This window comes from Aythya ferina (genome assembly GCF_964211825.1).
Source record: "Aythya ferina genome assembly, chromosome: 2".
Lineage (NCBI taxonomy): Eukaryota > Metazoa > Chordata > Aves > Anseriformes > Anatidae > Aythya > Aythya ferina.
In genome coordinates, this window is record NC_140297.1 from 49,097,646 (window position 1) to 49,122,856 (window position 25,211).

General features: G+C 36.1%; 2 long non-coding RNA genes across 2 annotated transcripts in view; one reads left to right on the forward strand and one right to left on the reverse strand.

Moving 5' to 3' along the window:
• LOC311431379 overlaps nucleotides 1-25,211 on the forward strand; it is a 401,329-nt gene that overhangs the window by 124,802 nt on the left and 251,316 nt on the right. The window lies entirely within an intron of this gene.
• LOC311431377 overlaps nucleotides 19,755-25,211 on the reverse strand; it is a 16,167-nt gene continuing 10,710 nt past the window's right edge. The window contains exon 3 of the long non-coding RNA XR_014689380.1: nucleotides 19,755-19,936. This is a non-coding gene — a long non-coding RNA (uncharacterized lncRNA). The remainder of the gene's footprint in view (nucleotides 19,937-25,211) is intronic.

Here is a 25,211-nt window from a genome sequence, read left to right on the forward strand (position 1 = left end):
AATGAACACAAATGGCAGTTTCACTGTAAATGAATAGGGGAGGGAAAAGGGGGGGGGGGAGTGTGAAGGAGAGGGGAGAACAATTTTACTCCTAATATGTTGCTTCCTTAAAGCAGGTCTGACTTCATGAAAGGGACGTTTATATGAACTTGTGATACCACTTATCACCGTAGCTACTCTATTAATCCCAGCTGGGAACTCTTAGCAAAATAATAAATTATAGAAATTAGGAAATTACCCCAGTGGATTAAAATATTAGAAATGTTTCTCATTTGGCTGACATTACCACTTTAAAGTATCACTACAAAGACAAGTTAAGAACTCCAGTTCCTCTGCTCTTGCTTTTTAATAACTCCTGCAAAGCAATCTCTGCATTACTCATTTCTATATTTGTTTTGTTTTATCTTAATCAGAAAAGAAGGGCTGCTGTGTTTCTCTCCTTCCTCAATACCTTTGTGTAGCCAGCCATAACTCATCTAAAAGTTAACAGGAAACTTCAGGAACGCATCACACACTATCAGCGTGTTTGTGATTGGCAGTGCTTACTGCTGAGGTGACAAACCAAAGAGCAATATAAGCACTAACATGTCAGCAAATCATTTCAGTTTGATGTAAAGTCCTTACGAGATTCACATCTGAGTTTCTGCCAATGTAAGCAGGAAAAGCTGAGGCTGTGGAAGCCCCTCAACAAGGAAAGCCTGTGAGGAAGGGAAAGGGCGGGGACTCCCTGCCCTTAAGAGGGTCAACCAAATTCCTACACGGCCATGTGACATGATAAAATCATTTTAGAAAATGAAAACTGGTCTTGTTTATTAAATTTATGGTCTTCATAAAACTCAGGGAAAAAAAAAAAAAAAAAAAAAAAAAACAGGTCACAGTGAAGATTAAAGCATTTCATTTTTGCATTTTTTAAAGCAAAAATAGTTAGTTCTAACAAAGAAAAATACTTGTTAACATTTACAAAATAAATGTTTGTTTAATTTTAACTTAAATGCAAGTTTAAAAAACTACAGATAGCCCAAAGCAACAGTTTCTTCCCTATTCTTACCCCAGTCAAGTAACCACAATTTTAAAACTCCATGTTTTATTTCATGGTTTTGTTTTGTTTTGTTTTGTTTTTTCCCTGCAGCAGTATACAAGCCTTAAACAAAGGATGAAATCTTCATCTCCAATGAAGTCAACATAAAACTTCCCACTGACTTGAGTAAGAATGGGATTTCATCCAGAATGTTCCTATTCCTGAGGTTCGAACTATATGCACAATAAAATACAGTTGGTGTCCACCTGCCATTTTGAATTTTCTTGCTTGTCATGTTCTTTCAGTTCAGAATTCTTTTTAACCATCTGATTTTTGAGCAATGGGTTTCAGATAGTATGAGAGGGGTGAGAAAAGGGGATTTTGTATCACTCTATGATAGCCCCTGCCAAGTGATAATGGATTGACATTGACAAATCCCTAAGAGCTAGACCTGACAGCTAACAGATGCTGTGAGATCAGTCTCAGAGAACAGTTTGAGGCTAAGGGGGCAAAAACTGTGTGAATACTCCACACTTGTCTGATTTTTAAGACTTCCAAATTAAATGTGTTGAGAGGGAGAGAGAGCCAGCAGTGGCAAAGGGAAAACAGGAGAAGAGATGGTGCAGTGAAATCTTTACATTGAACCTGACACATCAGTCATTGCAGTATTCTTCACAGACTAGAGGTAGTGATGATTTATAGGTGGTAAGCTTCAATTTGGGAGGCCATACGCACATTCTTTGATCTAGACTTCTACAGATTTGTTTCCTATGTACTCAGTAAGTAATAAGTGATTTGCTATTGATTTGTCCACAGGCAGAAGAAAAGTGTATTGGTGCTGTAACCCCGATGTGAATGGGAACTTCAGGGACATTCCTAAAGAATAGAAATGGACAAAGACAGAAAAAAAAAATACAGATATTTTTAATGCATCAAAAGCTACATAAAATATTAATAAACTCTTCATAATTGCATTTACTTTGTTATAGTGTTTGATTACAGCTAGCAATAGAAATAAATGTTAAAAGCCAATCCTTTGACAATTATGACCAGAAATTCCATGCACAGACTCTCAACATACAGTAAGAATTAATTTAAAGAGCTTAAAACATTGTCAAGAATAAGTATATAAGGTAAAAGTCCAACATGTAGCAAATCCTTTTCCAGCTATGGAAAACTATTCCAACTATTAATTTCATTCCACAGTAACTAACTGTACAGTACAAAGCTACCCTATGTTGTGATTTAAGTTAGATGAATGATTTGACAATAAGGGCAATTTTCTCTCTGGAGAATTTTGCTTTGATTTCTGTTCCTGAATTGCAATTCTATGGGCTTATAGAGAATAATATTTGAAAAAATCTTTACTCAAAGGGGTGGTGACGCACTGTGACAGGTTGCCCAGTTGTGGATGCCCCTTCCCTGGAATTGTTCAAGGCCAGATAGGATGTGGCTTTGGGCAGCCTGGTCTAGTAGAAGGTGTATACCAACCCCCCATGGCAGAGGGTTTGGAACTACATGATCTTTAAGGTCCCTTCCAATCCAAACTATTCTATGATTCTGTGGAAAATATCTTATGCAAAAATATCTTTGCTGCTTCAATAATTTTGTTGAGCGTTCAAATTTACTTACATGTCAAGCTGTAGATACTGTTTCTATCACAGTATGTCATGACTACATCTACTTATAGACATACCATTTTAATTGCAAAATGCAGTAAACAATTGGTTAAGTAAATTTCAGGAGTCTGCTTTTAATTTGCTGTGCGTATTTTCAGGAATAAAGTTTTACTAAGAGACTGCTCATGAGGCTGCTCATGAGCAGATATAAAGAACTGGGGGTCATGTAAAAATACATAATATATTTCAACTATTTATAACATTATTTGGCTAGGTTTAAAGAAGGTTGAATATAAATGGAAAAGGGAATCGCTTGGATCCAACATAATAGTAAACTTCAAATTCCATTCCAACAGTGATAAGATTTGTCACAATATGAAAACACAGAATCACAGAATTGTCTAGGTTAGAAGAGACCTCAAGATCATCGAGTCCAACCTCTAACCTAAAAACACATAAGAAATAAACACGTAAGAACACATAATAAAAAATATATAAGAATTCCTAGTTTTTAATCATAAAAGAAAGATAAAAAGAAAAGTTTAAATCACTTTTTGTTGGCTTTTATTTGTTTGTTTATTTGTTTGTTTTTAAGCTTACTTTGTTTCCAGTATCTTTGGGTAACTGTGCAATACCAAAAGTTTGCTAAACTTGGTTTTAGGCTCATTTTACTAAAATTTCCCTAATGAATTACAGTTTCCTTCAGAGAAAAAAAAAATAGGCTTTAAGAAACCAATTCCTCCACCAATTAGTCTTTCACATAATGGTTTGACACAACAGCAGCAGTATGCCATTAGTGATAAAAAATTTTGATACTGAAATACTGGGCCCAGTCTTTTTTGACTAATAGTAGTCGATAGTTTTACTCAGGTAAGAAAAAAACATAAAAGGATGAGTATGAAATGTAAGAAAGTTTATCTCCTTATCACTACTTTATCTAAATGGCAGTTGTTCTTTCCTCCAGAAAAATAATAGCAACAATAAAAACTTGTATATTTTCTGATTACTATAGAAACATGTATAAGCCCAGGCATTTGTAAGGATTGACAACTGTCTCATTCTGCTTGATGCAGTAAAGGAGTCAAATTCTGTGATTCTGTGATTCAGGGATCTACTGTACTGTGAATACAAGAGAAGTTATTTTCTGATCTGCAATCACCCATTTAAGGTGATTAAGTACTATTAGTTCACCTGCATTACCAATTTAATTGAAAACTGATTTTCCTATAGATTTATAGACATAACAGAAGAAGAACAACAACAACAAAGTAAATATGTGTGTGTGTGTGTGTGTGTGTGTGTATTTCCCCTCCCCCCCCCCCCCCCAGGGACTGCATGAATGAGTTGGTCATAGTAACATGAAACATCACATTTATAATATATACATAGCAATATGACTTTAACTGCTGACAGCCAAATTCTCAAGGAGAGCCTTACTGTACCCTTATTGAGGCTATGCTTTTTTATACCATCTTGGATCAGGACCATAGTTTATAAAGTTTATAATATAACAAGGTGCATTGTAAATCAAAAGATCGTTTACACAAACGTAGATCTCTCTGTTTGCTAAAACAGGTTAGTTAGCTTGTTAAAAGTGAAATCTTAGCCTACATTAAATGAATAAAATCTGAAGAAAAAAATAAAAAAAAGTGAAAATCTGAGATACTTTGAGACATCCATTTGATGAGTACATGGGGGGAAAAAGCCCACCAGATTTGGAAAATACCTTTACCATCTTAACTCTTAGTATCATTTTCAAGGCCAAGTGGAGCATTAATATTAAAAGGAGACATTACAAAAGGCCCTAAAAAGACATCACTTCACTAAGGAGCAGACCTAGATAAAAGACAGTTAATTATACTTACAGATATTTATTACCTCAAAGTGTCTAAATAAAATGTAGCTTTTAAACTATTACCCAAGCAAAACCAATAATTTTAACTGGTCCTTTTTACTCTGTATTGATATTCTGTAGAAAAACAACACAAAACAAAACATAAGCACAATTTCTTAAGACACACCCAACACCAACAATAATTTCTAAATGTAAAGAACATCCTGAAAACTAATAATAAACTTTCTCAACCGGTGTGACCTTCTTAAAAACAGAGACTCAAAAACTGTACCACTTGCCATAAAACACAATGAAAATGAATAAAAACCCAGCCTCTCACTTTTTAAGTGACGATAAGTGGTGGGCAGATATATAAGCAAATGTGCAGTTAAAATGAAAATGCATGGAAAACAATTTTAAGAGTGCTTCTCTAATTTTAGAATCATAACCACAGTGTGAATTTATATGTGGCACATGAAAAAAAAAAAAAAAAAAAAGAGAGAGAGAGAGAGAGAGAATTTAAAATGCAAACCATTATTTAGCAAAACAAGAAAACACATTAATGAAACAATTGAAAAATGCATGTTTACATTTAGTATTTTACTTTGCTATTTTCCTTAAAAGAAAATCTATATAAATTTATATTGTTTGTTGGGGTTTTTTTGTTTGTTTGTTTTGTTTTGTTTTTCTCTGATAGTTAGAAAACAGTTGTTCTACTGCATTGGACTTTGACTGGCTAGATTGCAAGGCTCAATAATCTGTCTCGGCTCAGGGTTAAGTGATGGAATTCATTTAAATGCCCCAGAAGTAATCATCCACAAAGAGTACATTATTTCTCTTTTATGAATTTTCAAACCTAATACTGATGGGTGGCATGCAATTAAACCTGATCAATATGTAATTTAGGTGGGCTGACATGTTTTCAAATTCTCAGAATATAGATTCTTTCAATATTGCAAGAGCTTAGTGAAATACTTAGCCCTTATGAAACAGCCAATGCAGTTTAGTACAGTATAACAGCAAAACCATGCCTATTTCAAAGACAAATGAGGGAGAAATTAAACTTATAAGTGATAACTTTTCAAATAATTAATTTTCTTAGCACTAAATTGATACCTTTCTTAGCAGAATCAAAATTACAATTTGTATAGAAATTAACATGCAAATATAGGGGCTTAGGTGCTCTACTATGTAAGGCTGTGGATTATTTAAACAGGGAGTTGAAACAACTCTGAGAGAACTGAGTTGTGATCATAGTTAGTTATGTATCACAGATATATTTTTTTTAAATGATGTATTAACAAAAGAAAAAAGTCAAATAAAAGTTTTTTTTTTTTGTTTTGTTTTTAATAAAATAAACATGGATTATCATAATGATCCTTTATGTTAAGCTAATAAACAAGGAGAAGTACATTGCCTTGTGACCCTAAAGGTCATGGGTGACAGTCTCTAGTGTTACTAATTACCTTGCTGTCATTTATACAATAAGAATTACACTTGAGTTCTTATAATCTTAGATAGACCAATTTTAAATTTTATGACTGAGGTTCAGCCTTCTTCCTTTTCTGTTTGCAGACAACACCTACAGTATTTCCCCCACTCCAAAAAAAAAAAAAAAAAAAAAAAAAAAAAAAAAAAACCACAAAATATGATCTAAGAAAGCAATATTTGACTTTTTTTTAATCTTGATTTAGCTATTTACAGTACTGATATTATAGAAGCTTATTTTATTATTTTGAAACTGTTTTTTACATAATGAGGGAAGATTGAATTGTTTTCTCTCACTATGACATTTATGTATAAACCAGATATAAGCACAATTTATTAGCTGATTCTGTTTACCTTATAAAATCTCTCTTGGAATTACAGTTAATTTACATCATTACAAAATTACTGTAAATGCTAAAGATGTATGAATATTTCATAACTGTGAAAAATAAACTTGAGCATGATATAGTATAAACTTTCAGACTGTTGAAGACTGTGCAAAAAACGTTTTCTCTTTTAATAAGTTTTGAAATCATTCCCTTTTGCATCGATCTCATATACCACCCATTTTCCTGTGAAGTTCTGATCAGAGATGTTCATATATAGGAGCTGAATTTTGAAATGTTTTTCTCATGAAGAGAGAATAGACTGGAAAAAAGAGGTTCCTGATTTTTCTCACAGTGTAAAGTGTAAATCTGTGAAACTTATAACAGCAAGTCTAATGACTTCAGTAGAGTTATTCTGGATTTTTGGCACATAACTGTACATAAATCTAATGGGTAAATGCAGACATCTCTCCCTCATGCACACAGACTGTGACTTTCATCCACTACTGCAGAAAGAGACAGCAGCTTAGCAACTTTAAACTGGGATAAGCAAGGAAAGAAATCTGTGTGCTGCCTCTGAGCCCAGGTATACTTCACAGTGATGAGAAATGTTGCTTTTCACAGCAAAGTGAACACAATATTGAAACAGCTGAAAAGTGTAATCTGAGTGCCTATGCACTCAAAACTCAGTGATAGGAGGTCTGTGAACACAGATGCTAGGATATACATCTAGCCACAAATAGGAAAAAATTAGATAAAGCACTTAATCTGGACTCCAGCTAACACCTTTCCCCACTGCCTCAAGGTGCAACCAGTCCATTTTCTAAATGACCTGCCTAGCCTATGCACTAAGTAGACCTCTCAAGGTTTTAAATTAGCAAAGAACAGTTGTCCCTCACAAAAGCCAAAGAAAAGTCACGATTATTTTTGGTCAGCTGAACAGAAGGCAGGTTTATCTACAGAAAAGATCTCTGTATCATTAACTGATGAAGAAGAAATTCAGATCAAAAGGCTATTTTGATACCAGCATCAAAAAAAAAAAAAAAAAAAGTTCTACTGCACAGGTTGGTTAACGGCTGAACAAGGAATATTTGTATGCCTAATGTCAGTAACTTTTTCTGTACTTTGTTTGGAACTGAATTTCATTGTCACAAAATCAAGGAACCAAAGGTCACTGACAATATTATAAATAGTTTGTAAAAATGTAATAGATTTATTTTGAAATAAAAATATATATATATATTTTAAAACCTCCTATGTGTCAAACGTGCAACTAAGAAGAGGTAGCAGTAACAAAAGAAGTTGAGAATAAAAATATATTCATTTCCAGTAGTGAAAAGCACTCTAGAATCAAGCAGGTTTATAAAAAATGCATTAGGGTTTTTCAACATCATGCTAAAAGTTGTAGGCTTAAATAGAAAACATTAATTAAAAAATTCTGTGGAAAGCAGAGGTAGAATAGGTTACTATCCTAGCCAAAGAAAAGTATTTCATTTGTAAATTAATAATAGCTATAGCTGATTGAATTTGTGCATAACTTTATCAACTGTTTATTCTTAAACTCAAGAAAATCTACAAGGATTTATTTCTCTTTTAAACAAATATGAAGGCAGAACCATAGGACCACAAAAAAGGGACTCTAGCTCATTGAGGCACTACTCACTTGCAGCCTCTACCAAAACTGGTCGGAGCTGGCTGGTATTACATGGAGCCTAGCAGGATCCAGCCCACCCTGGCCCTTAATAAAATGCTAAGTTAGTACCTTAGATGCATCATTTCAAAATGCCTGAAGTGATACAAAGGGGAAGACTTTCACTGAGCTATTTGATGGTTACTGGGACAGAAATGACAAAGGATTCTGTCCATTAGTTTTTCAATACAGTGTTCAATAGCAGTAGGAAATTGATGGTGCAACAGTGGCATCACATTGGGGAAACTTATGATGCGGACAATAGCACTTCCAATAAAAGGGCTTTTGATTTTCTGTGTGTCAAACTGTTTTAATATTAGGGCATTTCTAGGTCAATGAAGGGTTAATGTAGCACCATAAATCATATCCAAACAAGAGCCCTGAAATGCCTGTGTTGAAGTAGCATTCTACTAAGGTCAAAAATGCATTAAAAGAAGAAAAGGATAAACAAGCACACAAGAGTAGGTTGCAAAAATAACGCAGATCCACGTCTTTTCCACCGCCCCAAAACTGACATTGACATACCATACTAAAGAGAGTGAATAATAGGTGAATTAGAAATTAATGATTCCTCTGCTATGTAAATGGCAATTAAAGGACATGCCATGCTGCAGGCTCTGTCCTAAAACTCTTCTCCATTTGTTTGGATTGAAATTCATAGCATCTATAAATGCATCAGTGAGATCTGGTATGTGTTTATTGAAACCTAGAAATCTGGACACAGCTTGCACACAGATGTTCTTAAATTTATATTTAGAAATTCACATTTGAAATAGAAATTCAGGCAAAAAAAATGTTACATAGCTAATTTCTTTGTATGAATAAATAATGCCTGCACAAAGTAACACATTATATCTTCAACACAGCACAGTAGCAAAACTCAATAATTTACATTGATTATAATCCTACACATCAAAGTGTTACTTTAACAAAGCAACACAGTGGCTGCTATTTGTAAGTGCCTTCTGTCCTGAAAGGTGCTAGAAAGAACTGTTTTGCTTTCATGGTGTCAAACCTTTAAGTTTTTATCTCTCTCTCTTTCTCTCTCTCACACACACACACAAATCCTTTCATCTGCATTACATGTAAGTGCAATTAATAAAATGACAAATTCAATAAAGAATAGAGGGATTGCAGCAAAGGAATGCATTCGTCGTTTTGTTCCTGCTTTTAGTTTTGAATGGCAACATCTATCATGTGTGGTGCAGAGAAAAGGCTTTTGGAGCTAAAGAATCCTTTAGGGACATTGTCAAACAAGAGAAGATCACAGTCCAATACTGCTTTACTACTGAAGTAGCAAGACCTACTTAAAATAAAAATTCTATCCCAACTATGGGAGTTACTGTACCTTGTAGTCAGTCTAAGAAAAGAATGATTCAGAACTGGGTAAACTTCGACATATTTGTCATTTAAAATCTGCAAATTCCTGCAATATTCTGTGCTAGCATGTGAAACAAATGGGCTTCTGGAAGGGAAAGCTGCATTGACAAACTCAGCAAAGAGCAATTTTCTGTCATTTAATGAAGGATGGAGAGAGGCCTTGATAAAGTACCCACTCATTACTGGTTTGTTTTTGTATGTGTGTCTGTGTGCAAGACAGAGAGAATGTGTATGTGTTGATGAAAGGGTAATCTCAGTAGTTCAATCTTCAAAGACAAGTTGGACTTGCTAAAAGCACACTTTATTTTCGTGTAAATTCAGTTAGACAGACTTTCACTTACATATCTGCATGCTGGCATTTCCTTGTTACTCAATGATGCACAGTGTTTATCCCTGCTTATATATTATCTTTTGTCCGAAATGTACCAACTGATTGGCCACGAGTTCTCTCCCTCCCTCGCATATATAAAATACTACAAAATTAGTGAGCATGGGGGATATGGGGGACAATTGTAGTCTCACATATGTTTTACATACAGTGTCAAACACACACTTTCTATGGTCAGTCTTCAGATCCAGATAAGTCAGAGCTGTGTAGCAACCCAGATAACTGCTGAAACTAAGTCAATTACCTGTTTTCATTCTGTCTAACACCAAAAGCAGTATAAACAGATTGTTTGCTACCATCATGAATTCAATATTATTTAGTTTGTCTGTAGAAGCGCTGAAATTTAACTTGAAGCAAAGCATGTGTTAAGAAATACTCATATAATGTGAGTGTGTGTACATTATCAGCTTGTAACCTATAGTCCTCCAAGGCTTATTACAGCTTTAAGTATGGGAAATAATGTGCATACAGTTGAGTACAGTATGACATTACAGATTCAGGGATCTCGTGGTTAATAGGCTGCTGCAACCAGAACATGTCATCTAAATCCATGCATTGCTGTCTGGTTTCTTTAATGAAACAACTTTTAATTTTTGCCTTTATACAGTAAAGAGCTACATCTATAATACATTAATTGTAATATTTCCAACTTAGAATATTATCTCATACAATTCCTTTTTTAGTTCTGTGGGTGAAAATTATTTCTTGGGTTTGGGGCAAAACATAATTAACCATTTGTACTGACAGATAAAGATGGTAGAGGTGTGACTAGAACAATGGCCTATTCATATCTATCTCAGCTTTTGAGAAGTTGGATGAGCAGCTCAAGGAGCTGGTCTAAGATTCCTCCAAAAATGTCCTGATTCTGCCAAAGTCAATGAGGCAGATGCACAGTTATTTAGTTATCGACTTCAGTGAAATTAAATTGTATTATCTGGGATCTCAGTGTATATGTTGTTTTGTCTTTGATATCCGGAGAAACAGATTCAAGCACTTAAACCCATTTTACTGGTGACTAGATTTACCTTAGCCATTTTACATCATGCAACACTTATAGCTCTGGTTAGTAAACAAACACCAGCCTGCTAACATCATTAACCATATGCTTATACATAAATAAAGAGGTAATTTCTTAGAAGTTATCGTTGGTTATGCTGTACTAGGAAAAAAATAGGCAAAATTCGTCAAGACTAGCTAGTAGAAAACAATTACAGTTTGTAATACCAAAATTTTCCAGCAATTCAACTAGTCAAATTGTATCAACATCAGAAAAATAAAATTTCAGGACAGATGTAATTGGTTCCTGTTAATTTTGTTATTTTTTATATACACACATTTAATTATACACTCGTAGTACACACATGCCAATTTTACACTTCACCCCTGTATACTGCCTTTTTTCTTCTCTAGTAAAATAAACTTTTAGTATGATGTTTAGTAAATAAAACATCAGAGCCTTTTCATAACTTTTGGGTTGGTATTATAAAATTGAGATATGAACAGTATTTCTTTGCCCACATATGGAAACTGCTTACTTAGTAATAATAATTTGTTCTGTGTCTTAAAATATAGAACATCAGAATTTATTAAAAGTAGATTTCTTAGTGTATGTATGCTAGAAAAATGATCAGGTTTCATACTAGCACTCTAAAGGTGTATGATATTTTATTACACAATACAATTTTTTTACAACTACTCTGTTATTTAAATATGTTAGCTAGTAAATTATTTCAGAAACTTATTACAAGTGTATACTTCTGAACACACATGGCATGTCTTCCAAAGAGGAATCATCTTAGACAGCCAGTTCAAGCAATATGCAAAACAAAATATTTGGAAAGTAGTTAACACACAGGCCCCACAGTGTTTCCATCCAGGATCCAAAACTAAGATATTCAATACTTTTGAGAACGGAAAATTAGTGTCTGATAACCAAATCAGCCAGCCATTGGCTTGACACTGAAGCACTGCAGTAAATATAGCATTCCAGTTGATATCAGTTCATAAAATTGAGATCCAGTGATGCATTGCATATTCAGGGTCTGACTGAAGTTCTGATTGATGAATTGCTTGTAATACAGTCATAAATCTGCTTTTGCTGGCCAGGTAAGTAAGGCTTGCAGCTATTGTTGAAAGACGTACTTGGTCCATACAGAAGTCTGGTCCTTTCCTAAATCTTTTGTTGTGATAGGACTCTTTCTTCTAATGTACCTATGCTGTGCTTGATTCTAGATCCTTTCAATTAACATGTCCCATTATTCTAAAAATAAATAAATAAACAGATAATGAATTAAGAAAAGTTAACTTTATAACCAGTCTCTTAGCTTACAGGAAAATGCAAGAATTCAGAGGTTAGATACTGAGATCTAGATAAAATTCACCTCTACATGAACATCACCAGTTTCAATGTATCTCATGCAATTCTCATGCAAATATTTGCACAGAATTGTTGCCTTAGTTAAAAGCCAGACTGCATTCTAGGAATATGTTAGTACTGCATATCCTGTCTGAAGACGGTGTGAAGAATCATTACCTCACTGAAGTACTGGATGATGCTTAATGAATGAGACAAGAGGCACTTGAAGCAAAAAGCAACCTCAACTCATAATGCACTAAGGTGAAAAATAAACCACAAAAGTTACTGCTGCTTTCCTGAGTCTTGGTTTAAATTAGCTTGGACTGGAAGCACTTTGCTACATCTCCTTAGAAAACATTTTTTCTACAGTACTAGCTCTATTTTTTGATTAAGAATGGAAATAGAAAATAAATAGCTAATAACATAAATTGATCAAATATTCTGAAAACCCATGAAATATGCAAAATAGCAAAAATAAAAATAAAAATAAAAGCACCAGGGCCTGAATTTTCCCAGACTTTTCAGCCATCTTCCATGCAATCATCTATTTCAAAACAGTAATAATGGCTGCATAATCAGAACCTAAACAGTATAAAGCATTTGTTTGTCTTGTGTTCTTCTAATTAAAGAATGTATAATAAACATCTGATGTTGACATGTTGCTTTTCAGCTGTACACTTCCAAAAAATAAAAAAATAAAATAAAATAAAATAAATAAAATAAAATAAAATAAAATAAAATAAAATAAAATAAAATAAAATAAAATAAAATAAAATAAAGTTAAGATGATCCCTAGCTATTTATTCTGACAAGGTTTGAAGGTTTTTGCTTGTGTTTAGCTTTATGTTGTTGTTGCTGCTGATCACTGTCTAAAACCACTTCCCCATATAGGATATCCTTGCTGGTGTATACAGATGCACAGCAAAGTACTAGGTTAGCAGATAGATCTTCTGGCCCAGACACAGTACGCTCAGTTCACAGGATCACACAGACCATAACCCTTGGTATCATTTCTAGCACTACAAATCCAGAATGTTCTGGTCACACAAGGATTAATGCAACTTTAGTTAATTTTTCTTCGTTAGCTGTGGTTAATTGGATCATACTGTGAAGTAAATAGTGAGATGTATTGTTAAAGTCTCCTTGTTCAGGAAACACTGAACAGCAAGTTTTGCTTGTTTTCCATCAGCTCTGTATCAAGAAAAATCATGAGGTTCCTAGTTAAACTTGCCCAACAGCTTTTTTCACAAATTCAAACACTACAAATATGGTAAAAGAATCCTGGGGAAGTTTCTGTAGATCAATGAGTGGAGTCTTTTAATTGCACTAATACACTCTTAAATGACTTTGTAATGGTGAGTATAATTGGAGGACTATTCTCATCTTCCACATTTGAGATATGTAAATGCAAATAGAATATGAAACTTCCCAAATGTCTCACAAAAACTGATGCTTGCATAACCTATATATTCATTTTTCTCAATACTGTCTAAAATCACTTTTTCCTCTAAAACTCAATCAAAACCTTGAAAACAATCTTTATGGTTTATCTGCTTGTATAAATACCACTCTGATTACTATACCGTATATTACTTGATTTTTAGTTTTCATTTGAAAAGACCAAGCTATGTTAAGGAGCCTTTAGCAAGCTGTCACAGATGAGACCAATAAGCACATCCTGACTTAACACACATCAGGGGTTGCCAAGGATACACTGTCAGGGGACTAGGGTCAGGAGTCAAACTGACCAATATTGAGTAAATTACATTGGTTCGAATGATTCCCCCTGAGCTAGTAATGATATGGCATGCACATAGTTTTACTCTACAGACTGATAAATACTGCATTTGAAGGCTAAACAAGGAACAAAGCATGGAAAAGTGATCTTCATAGACTAACAAATATTCATTCACATTATCTTGATATTAAGAATACCATCACTGAAATTATCTTTAATCTTTTTTCCAATGAAACGTAACAAAAGAACTAATGCTTATACTCTAAAAGAAAAAAAAAAAAAAAAAAAAAAAAAAAAAAAAAAAAAAGTAAGCTAAAATATAGTACAGTCCTCTACTGATACAGAAAGTATTACAAAATCAGTACCAAATAAAACTGTTCGTGATGACCTGCAATATATAGCACAATGAACTTCCCCTCCATATTTAAGAATTTTATTTTTTCCAGTCGTGAGCCTTCTGAAAGAAACAGTCAAAGTTCTGTCCCAGATTTAAAATCATGAGGCCTTCCTGGATGCTTTTGGCTTGCAGGTTGTTGTGGTTTAACCCATCAGGCAGCTAAGCACAAGCACAACACAGGTGTTTGATCACTTCCCTGGTCCCCAGTGGGATGGGGGAGAGAACTGAAGTGTGTGTGTTACGGGAGGGGGGGGGGGGGGGAGGGGTAAAGTAAAACTCATATGTTGAGATGGGAAGGGGAAGGGGAAGGGAAAAATATACAAAACAATTACTCACTACCTGCTGACCAAAGCCCAGCCAGTCCCTGACCAATGGCAGTCCCCCTGGCCAGCTCCCCTGACTTTTAGTGTTCCACATTACACAATAAGGTATGGAATATCACTTTGGCCTGTTCGTCAGCTGTCGTGGTTCTGCCCCCTCTCTCTTGTGCACCCACCCCCCTTGCCCACAGGCAGGGCAGTATGAGAAACAGAAAAGTCCTTGACTCTGTGTAAGCACTTTTCAGATACAACTAAAATATCAGTGTGTTATCAACATTATTCTCATCCTAAATCCAAAACACAGCACCATACCAAATCCTATTGACAAAACTACCTCTGTACCAGATGAAACCTGAACAGAGGTATTGTTTAGTAACTGAATTCTACTAAAACGCTTCATCACAAACTTACTGTGCAGCAAATGAAATACACTGAGCTTGTGCTATTTTCTGCACTAACTTTAGGCAAGGTCTATTGACAGCTTAGAGCTCAGATATAAGTAAGAATCTAACACTGACCAGCCAACATATACAGGAGATTTTCCTGATTTCTTTCAGGCCCAAAGAGAGGAGATATCTGTGAGATCAGTAAATCTAAAATTTACTTTTAGAACAGGAGTGTGCAAATATGACATACTTCATAATTTAAAATCTTATTTATTTTTTCATCATTTGTATTATATTGCCTCTCATAAATTCTTCTAAATTTGCCCCAAAAATATTAGGGAAAAGTATCTGACCTCCTTCCTTTTTGTACCTTTCATCCATATTTCCCTTTCACAATCCTCACTTCCATACTTTCTTCACTTAATATCAGTTTTCCTATTATTAGACAAATACAACTTTTCAAGGCCACATCTACTATATTTTCATCTTCAAGCTATTACATTCTTATGTAAGACATCCTTAATGTCTTTTCCCCTCCCCAGTCCTTGAGGGACCACACACAACAAATCTTTTTTCTGCCTTCTATGTTTGTGTCTTCAAACTAACAGATTTAGTATCTTTCTAAAAAAGGTACTTTACGGTCTGTCAATAATGCTATAAAATTGCTTTTGTCCCATGTATGATGATTTTTGTCACCAGTGGTTATATAATATTTGCATATATATGCACATATCATTGTTTGTTATCAAACACTCAGTACCATGTTCTGAACAGATTTCTCCATTAACCTCCTGTCAGAAAACAGCATCACCTCTTTCTCTCACAGAGGCAAACAGCTTCAGATCCCGTTTCTCTTTTTCTGTCACTTCTTGGGTGATGTGTTTTGAGGATGATCTTCACTGAAGAAATATAAAAAATGGCTGCTGTTCACAAGTTGTACATTGCTCAGGCTCACCAGCTACCACTGCAAGCTTTCACATGATAACTCATGCCCTGCAGCAACAGGCGCTACTCAAAGTCCTCATGTATTCACTTTCTTCATGTCATTTTTGTTGTATTTCCTTTAGCCTCAGCAAAACCTACCAGTTGATCAGACCAAAAACTTACTCAAGGGGGAAGGAACAAGTAGCAAATGACAACTTCAGGGAGGGGGGTAAGCCTATAGTTACACCAGTTTATACAAGATGGATCAATCTGTGTGGCTTATCTTAAGGCCTAAATAGAGCAGTGGTGGAGTGCCTGCAGAGACAGGCACTTAGAAACTGCCCAAGAGCTCTTCTTGGACAGTAACCACTCCATTCTTTTTAACGCAGCCACTAGTGTAGCAGAGGAGTTTATCCTCTGAGCAGAAGCTTTTGAATCACAGACCTGAGCTGTGATCCATTTTACAGAGTAGATGAAAGGTATGCATACTGCTTTAAAGCTGATGTGAAAGCCCATGGCATCAATTCTTTTCTTTGCTGAGCAGATTTCCAGAGTGTATTCTCCCAAGAACAGCCCCCAGAAATGTTGACCCTCTTCTATGAAAACCCTGATCTCCATGGATTTTCACTAAGGGGAATATTTTTACCCTCCATGAATAAAATTACATTTATATATATGGATATAATATATAAATATTATATATATATATATATATATCATATATTAAAAAAAAAAGTATCAAGTGGTATCACCTGGGTGGCCAGGCCCAAAGACTTGTGGTGGATGGAGTTAAATTCAGTTGGAGGCCGGTCACTACTGGTGTACCCCAGGGCTCAGTACTGGGGCCAGTTCTCTTTAATATCTTTATCAATGATCTGGATGAGGGGATCGAATACACCCTCAGTGTTTGCAGATGACAGCAAGTTAGGTGCATGTGTTGATCTGCTAGAGGGTAGGAAGGTTTTGCAGGAGGATCTGGATAGGCTGGACTGATGAGCCAAAGCCAACTGTATGAGGTTCAACAAATCTAAGTGCCAAGTCCTGCACTTGGGGCACAACAACTCTATGCAATGCTACAGGCGAGGGGAAGAGTGGCTGGAAAGCTGCCCATCAGAAAGTTACCCACGGAGTGTTGCTCAATAGACAGCTGGATATGAGCCTGACGTGTACCCAGGAGGCCAAGAAGGCCAACAACATCCTGGCCAGCAGGACCAGGGAAATGATCGCCCCTCTGTACTCAGCTCTGATGAGGCCTCGAGAGCTGTGCTTAGTTTTGGGCCTCACACTGCAAGAAGGACATTGTGGTGCTGGAACATGTCCAGAGAAGGGCAATGGAGCTGGTAAAGGGTCTAGAAAACGAGTCTTTTGACGAGCTGAGGAAGCTGGGAGGAGCTGGGGTTGTTTAGCCTGAAGAAGAGAAGCCTCAGTACAGCCTTACTGTACTTGACATTTATCTTAAATGAGATTGTAGCGAGGTGTAGTGGGTTTACGTGGCAAGGTTTTGGTAGCAGGGGGCTATAGGGGTGGTTTCTGTGAGAAGGATCTAGAAGCTGCCCCATGTTTGGGAAGGGCCCCATTGTTTTCCAGATCTGAGCCAATAAGCGATGTTGTTTGCGCCTCTGTGAGAGCATATTTAAGACAGGGAAAAAAAACGCTGCGCCAGACAGCAGCCGGGAGTGAGAAACAGCCTTGCAGGTACCAAGGTCAGTGTACAGGGAGGGGGAGAGGTGCTCCAGGCGCCGGAGCAGAAGTCCCCTGCGGCCTGTGGTGAGGACCATGGTGAAGCAGGATGTCCCCCTGCAGCCCATGGAGTACCACAGTGGAGCAGGGTTCCACGCTGCAGCCCGTGGAGGAGACCACGTTGGAGCAGGTGGCCCTGCACCGACGGAGGCTGCCGCCTGTGGAAGACCCCTGCCGGAGCAGATTCCGGGCCGGACCTGTAGCCCGTGGAGAGGAGCCCACGCAGGAGCAGGTGACCTGGCAGGAGCTGCTGCCCATAGGGGAGCCAGGTTGGAGCAGTTTGCTCCTGAGGGATGGACCCCGTGGTACGGACCCATATCTGGAGCAGTTCTGGAAGAGCTGCTGCCTGTGGGAAGCCCACGCCAGATCAGTTCATCAAGGACTGCATCCCGTGGGTGGGACCCCACAGCACAGGGGACAAGAGTGACCGAGAAGGAGCGGCAGAGAAGAAGTGCTGTAGACTGACCATAACCCCCATTCCCCCGTTCCCCTGCGCCGCTCAGGGGGAGGAGGTGGAAGAGGGTGGATGGGGGGGGAAAGGTGCTTTTGGTTTGCTTTTTCCTTTGTTTTCTCTCTTCTCTCGCTTGTTAGTAATAGGCAATAAATCTTACTATCTCCTTATGCCGAGTCTGTTTTGCCCGTTACAATAATTATTGCGTGATTTTCTCGTCCTTATCTCAACCCTTGAGCCCCTTTTCACATATTTTCTCCCCATTCCTCTTTGAGGAGGGGGAGTGAGAGAGCGGCTGTGGTGGAGCTCGGCTGCCCACTCGAGCGGAACCACGACACGAGGGGGGGATTGGGCTCTTCTCCCAGGCATCAAGTGATGAGGGTAAATGGCCTGAAGTTGCATGAGAGGAGGTTTAGTTTGTGTATTAGGAGAAATTTCTTCACTGAAAAGCTTGTGAAGTATTGGGACATGCTGCCAGGGAAGTGGTTGAGTCACCATTCCTAGAGGTCTTCAAGAAAAGTGCAGATGTAGAACTTAGTAGCATGGTGTAGAGGTGGACTTATCAATTAGGTTAAAGGTTCTAGATGTTCTTAGAGGTCTTTTCTAACCTGAATGATTCTATGATTCTATCACTAGTAAAACTGAAGAGAATTCAGGCAGAGTGCAAGGTTTCAGATATTAAGGACCATAAAGCTAAAAAATGACAGATGCATTTTTAACATTTAAACTTTTCATAACAATTTCATCTTAATCTGCATACGCATCAGACTTGATTTTTCCTGCTATAGTCCCTCACCATCAGGACTAAACACAGGACTTTTACCTATTCATCAGAGACCTCTACTATATAGTTCAACCAAAGGAATAACCTGAATCTCTGCTTAGAATGGATTTTTGAGGGCTGCATGATGGTTACTTTAATGTTATTAGAAAGAAGAAATGCAACATGGAAGTGAAAACTATAGCAATGAAAGAAAGATGAAAATATGTGTGAGATCTGGCTGCAGAAGTGTAGGGTTGGGTGGTTGGCTCTTGGGACTGAACAGATGTGAGAGTGGTTACTGCCCTACTTTTCACAAGTAAATCCAGTAATGCGTATGCTGAAATTAGGAAGTTTGGTTTTCCACACAACTCCTTAATGTTTAGGCTGGCATTTCCCAGCATGTCCCAGAATAAAAGCATAAATGCAAATAACACATTAAATAGTGGAAAGTTTGAAAATATGACTGGACAAACTACTTTGTATCTTCCAAAATGCTTGTGCATTACACTGTTTAGCTAATGAAGTTAGGGAGAAAAAATATTTCTCCAAATTCTGCTTTGTTCAGTGTTTCAGAACATGTATCACAGAGCTACATATAAAAATCATCTACAGTTTCTCTTCTGCTGGACCAATTGTGCAAGTGAGAAAAGTATGTTCCATAAAGAAGGGCACCTTATATTGCTTCCTGATTTGAACCCTAACTCATTATTTTAAGTACATTTGTTTTAGTGCTCATAAGTTCCACATTGTATGCTGATTACATTGTAATTTCACTGTTGATATCAATAGAGATGGTGACTTATGAATGTGGTACTAAACTCATTCCACAGCAAATACTGACAGATTATTAAAATATCACAGCAAATACTGACAGATTATTAAAATATCACAGCTCCATTTATACAAAGAAGGCTAATCCTTTATAAAGCACACTACTTAAAGTACAATTAGTTTATTCATACTCTGGCAGCAGGATATGTCACTCTATGAAGTTCAGTAAGATCTTCACTCGGGATTTGAACTGTTAGAAAATCCCTTTACACTTCCAAGCTTGCACCGCTATTTGTTTGCAATGCATGGCTCATCTTCCTGGATAATGATGCGAAGGTCTCATTTCTCTGAAAAAGACAGGTGCAAAAGGAAGAAGACTGATGAGATCATTGCTGAGTTACTCTATTCAAATCTCTTGAATTTGAGGAGAACATTGTTTTGCTAGAAGCCTTACCTAGAAGTTAGTGCAGTTAGTTTGAAGAATTAACAAGAGCAAATAACTGTTGTTATTAAGAAATTAAAATTAAAAAAAAAAAAAGTATGTTTGTATACTATCTTACTATCTGTGCAAATAATTATCAGCTGCCCATTTTCAAAAAAAAAAAAAAAAAAAAAAAAGTTGAGTTGCCTTACACTTTTTCTGCTTTTTCACTGTGCAAGAATCTGCACACCACATCAGCTTGACTCCTGTTCAATACCCTCATACTTCTATCCTTGATCACCAAGACTAAGTAAAATAACTAACTGCCACATTCTTTACAAAGTGAGTACAAAGCATACGTGATCAAATCAAAATAAAAACCATTTATAGGTTTGACAAAGGCTATAGAGACTGCACAAAGGACAAAGTAGCAGAAGTATGCTGTCTTTCATGCTCATCATTTTGCTAGAATATCTAAAACCAACTTCTATATTCTGATTTTGCTCAATTTAAAAAAAGCTAAAATCTAAAATGTCTACATAAGCATTACATATAAGGAATTCACTTAGACATCCAAGAACTATAAGATCTTTTTTCAAGATGGAATTCTACAAAAATGATGAAAGATTAGTACTTCACAAATTTGACCCTTTCAATGGATACAGTCAATATTGGCTAATAAATGAATACTATTTTCAAAGTAGTGGAGCCATCTTAGGCAGCTATGTTGTTTAAAAGCCCAATTAAAACAAAACAAAACAAAAAAAAAGATCACTCACTGTAAAGAATTACACATTTAACAGCTTGCAACTGTATTACTAAAAACAGTAGAATCTTCTAAAATCTCCCAATTTAAGGCCTCATTAACTTATGTAATAACTTGCATGGTGAATTCCCAATGTTGTAGTTAAAGGTCAACAAGCATTTAACATAAATGTTTAAAAAACATTCTTTAAGAAGCACTACTCACCGCTACGTAGTTACAACTAACTTTGGTGTTGCACTCAAAGTAGAGATTCCAAGTACTTTTTATATAAGAAAATACTATCTTAAATGATGCATGCATTCATTCAGAATGAATTACCTCAGATTTAACAAGTAAATTGATATGTTTATGTTAAAACTAATTAAAAACAGCTCTTTTAAAAAATATAAGCTGTTGCTTTTTTGCTTCAGAAGACCTGAATCATTAAACAATAAAGACATTTCAAAATTCATTGATAGTAAAGATTTATAAATTCATAGACATTTTATCCATTACTTTTATAAGAAAAGTTCATCTTTTTGATGTCAGGTAGGTGAAATGAAAAATGTGAGCAGGAGGTACTTCAGGAAAAAAAGACTTTCTGTATAGAAAAGAGATAGCAAAGGAAAATAGAGTTGAAAGATGTTGTGGATACACAAAGGGCATGCTGAACAACGAAATCTGGACTCATTTTTCTGCTTTCTATATCTGCTTATTAGCCTTGTTCCGGCAGCAAAGAAGTAAGGCAATTAAGCTGTCCAATGTGTCTTGGTTCTTAAGTTAGTCTAGAACAGACAGAACCTCAGTGATTACTGAGGGAACCATGTCAGAATAGCAGACTCTACTATAGATGAATTAACATGATGAGGAAAAGAAGATTAATATTCCCTTCTAAATGCCACTGCTGAGATCACTTTGTGGATGCATTATCTAGTCTTGTATTCCCCGGTTCAGGGAAGATTTTTGGCATACTGGAGTGAGCTCAGTGGACAGCTACTAAGGTATTCAAGCAGCTGGAGAACAGAGTGTGTATGACAGACTAAGGGAAATGGACTTACACATCCTGGAAAAGGAAAGGGTCAGGGGATACTATATTGCTTTCTATTACTCTTGAATGGGAGGGTCCAGAGAAGATGGATACAGACAGATGATGAGAAGATGGAGTCAGAAGTGCATGGTGACAGGACAAGACATATGAAACAGAACTCAGAGCATGGATTCCAGGAATACAGAAATATGCTTTTCTTATGCTAAGTGACACACTGTGACATTGTCACAGGTACCCCAAGCAGCTTTAGCATCTCTGTCCTCAGAAATGCTCAACGCTGGCCTAGACAAGGCCATGAGCAACCTGCTCTAACAGGAGGGAATGGGGAAGGTAGGCAATGTGAGGGGAGGGGAAGTGAGGCACGGCAAGAGAAGAAAAAAAAATTAGTTGTGTTCTTTCATCTTTTTTTTTTTTTTGTCTTTTTAAATGTTCCCGTTAAAAATAGATTGCTACTCCATCAATTTTCATAGAATGCTTAAATCAGTACTTCTGGAAAATAATATTTTCACCACCAAATTTAATGTTTAGAATGCAATACATTTTTATGCTGTTATATTGCATTACATTCTAACTATTTTTTATAGTTCTATTTTAACACTGGTACGTTTACAATAAATTTTCTACTTAGTGTTTGATTTTTTTTTTTATATGGGTCATCTCCACAACCATTCAAAATTTTGCAGCGTCCAGTTACTAGGGGTGATACCAGTCACGGCCTCCAGTATGAATTGACCTAATGCAACCTAATATAGCAAGGGGAATGCTATTTTACCATCTATCAAGGAGACCAGTTCTAAATAAGTAAGATGGGGAAAATTCTGTAAATTTCAAGACTACTCAAAATGAATTAAATATAGGTACATTCCAAAATTTAAAACTACTTCTGTAGTTTGTATCAGGAAAGTCACATTTATTCTCAAAGGCCAGAAAGCCTACATTCTATTAACATTATCCATGATAGTATTGGAATTTTCTGAGGGATGACTATATGTTAGAAGGACATTGGGTGACTCTATGTTAGTTTGACAGTCTTTAGTTTGCAGTGAACTTCTTATGTTCATCTCTTGACTTTCCTTAGTTAATGTCCTATGGTTTGCTTTGCGGGGTAGCTTAAAAGCATACATGTTGAGATTCTTTTTGGATGTCACTCAAGTAAACTAAGTTTAGTGGTCGCCAGAAGCTAATTCAGTATACATAATGAGATTAGAGCTAATCTAAAATTAACTCATCAAAATAGGCATGGATCTCGTGTCTTCAGTGACAAGTGCTTCCCTCAACAAATGGGACCACTTCTTTTTCCACTCTCGTATATATTACTGATTCTTGCATGGACAGATTTAAAGACTTGGAAGCAACTGAAAAATCTTTTCTTCCCCCTTGGGAGTTGTGCATGGACGCTTTTGTTCAAATATAAGATCCTCACACTCTTATATGTTGTCTCTGTCTATGATATCTGATCCCCTCTTTCTACACAGATTTCTAAATTCCTACAACTCTTCTTATCTCAACAACTAACTTAATAAGGAGATCTGTAACCATTTGCTTTTCAGTAGAGAAAAACAATTTAGAATAGCCTTAATACAGTAAAAGGCCCTCAACCTGGACTCTCCCCTGGTCCAGGCAGTAATCAGAGGACAGATGAGAAACTTTTGTGAAGGAAGATAAAGAAAAAAATAACTTCCAGTTTCTTTAGAAAATTGTAGCTTCTTTACCACGGATTCTCCATACTCTGACCTAAAATGCTCTGCTAATGAAAAGTTGCAATACTTTGGCAGAAGGTATGCCAGACCCTCTGCGATGTTAAGGATGAAATTTCATGTGCCAAATCAAGCCTGGCAAACATTTTTAATGTTGATAACCACACAGTGGAGGTGTTCCAAAAACACTCATTCACTATTTGGTCACACCCATTTGTAGCAATTGTGTTTAACAACCAAGCACAGACTAGAACCGATTCTAAACTGCACCAGCATGGCATTGATTCAATACTTTTCCCTAGAAAAGCACTTAAGCAGGTTTTCACGATTGACTTACATTAACAAAACTTAATCGCATGCATAATATACATGCTTTAATGCTTTCCCAAAGGTTCCGTATCATGATAATAGAACTTTTAGTCCCATATTCTTCTCATAAAATTCAAAGTTCATAGTGTTTAATACATATCATTTCCTTGTACCATTCTTTTAATTTTTTAAAATTTTTAAAGCAGCTCACACTTTGATTATCATTTATTAGTTCTGAGTATTGTGATATATTGTGACCGATCTCTCTACCTCTATTGTTTATTTTCTCTTAAACACTTTTTTTTTTTTCTTTCAGGGCTTCAGCAGAAAAAATGATTATAAAGTTATAAATAAAAGTGTAAAATAAAATATATAACATTAAATTAACCAGAAATATGTAAGCAACATTACATTCTGAATGAAAACAAGAGCCATGATACTCAGATAAAACATAATTGTTTTACTTCTCTTTAGGATTTCATACCTTTTTAGGGACACATCTTGTTTAGAGTCATTTGCAATATTTTGAGAGTCTGCATAAAACGTTTTATGAAATATCTAAATTATGTAAGATTCAGTTGAGCCTGAGAGCTTCATGGCAATCCCTGTTTGTTGCAGGGTTGAAATCATTCTCCTTATATAATTTCAGAAGTATTTATTAATGATAAATACATAAAATTCTGACACAAAAACAAAACAAAAAATCTACAATATATCCTACATATAGTACTTTTTGTCAGTTGCCATATATACAATTCAACAGTGACCTTGGTTTGTTCAGGTACCACTTGCTTTTTATTATATACACACTCTGTCTTCCTAAATTGAAAGGAAGCTTCATAATTTTCAGTACCTCTGTGCTTTTTCACCCTGGAGTTAGGCACGCTATTAATTTCTTGAGTAAAAGGGATATTACAGCAGGTTGGCAGAGAGACATCTCAGCAGCAGGCAAAAAAAAAACGAATACTTGCCTAAAAAAGTGTCAAAATGTGGATGTGCTTCCAATAATTTAAAAAATAGAAGGTGATAAGTTGAAAATGTCAGGTAATTGGCAGACAGATAGAAAGTTAAACTGTGTCCTCAGTGAAGAAAATTAACCAGCAGCTGCCAGCAGAGGCCCCAAGGTCATCTGAATGTCAGAACCAAGTAAGGGCCAATCATTCAGGAGGGGCTCGCTGCTGATATTTGCCCTCCCTGGTCATTTTCAGATCTCCCAGGAACTGCCCTGAACTACTGCCAACATGTGTTCATTTCTAAAAATTACACAGATTGTGATTTATTACCCATCACGCTACAAAAATCCATTGTGAATTAAATCAGCCCTTTGTTTAAATTGCTACTCTGCAATACGTATCATATCATCATAAATGACATTGAAGTTATAATCTACAGTAGTCTGCTT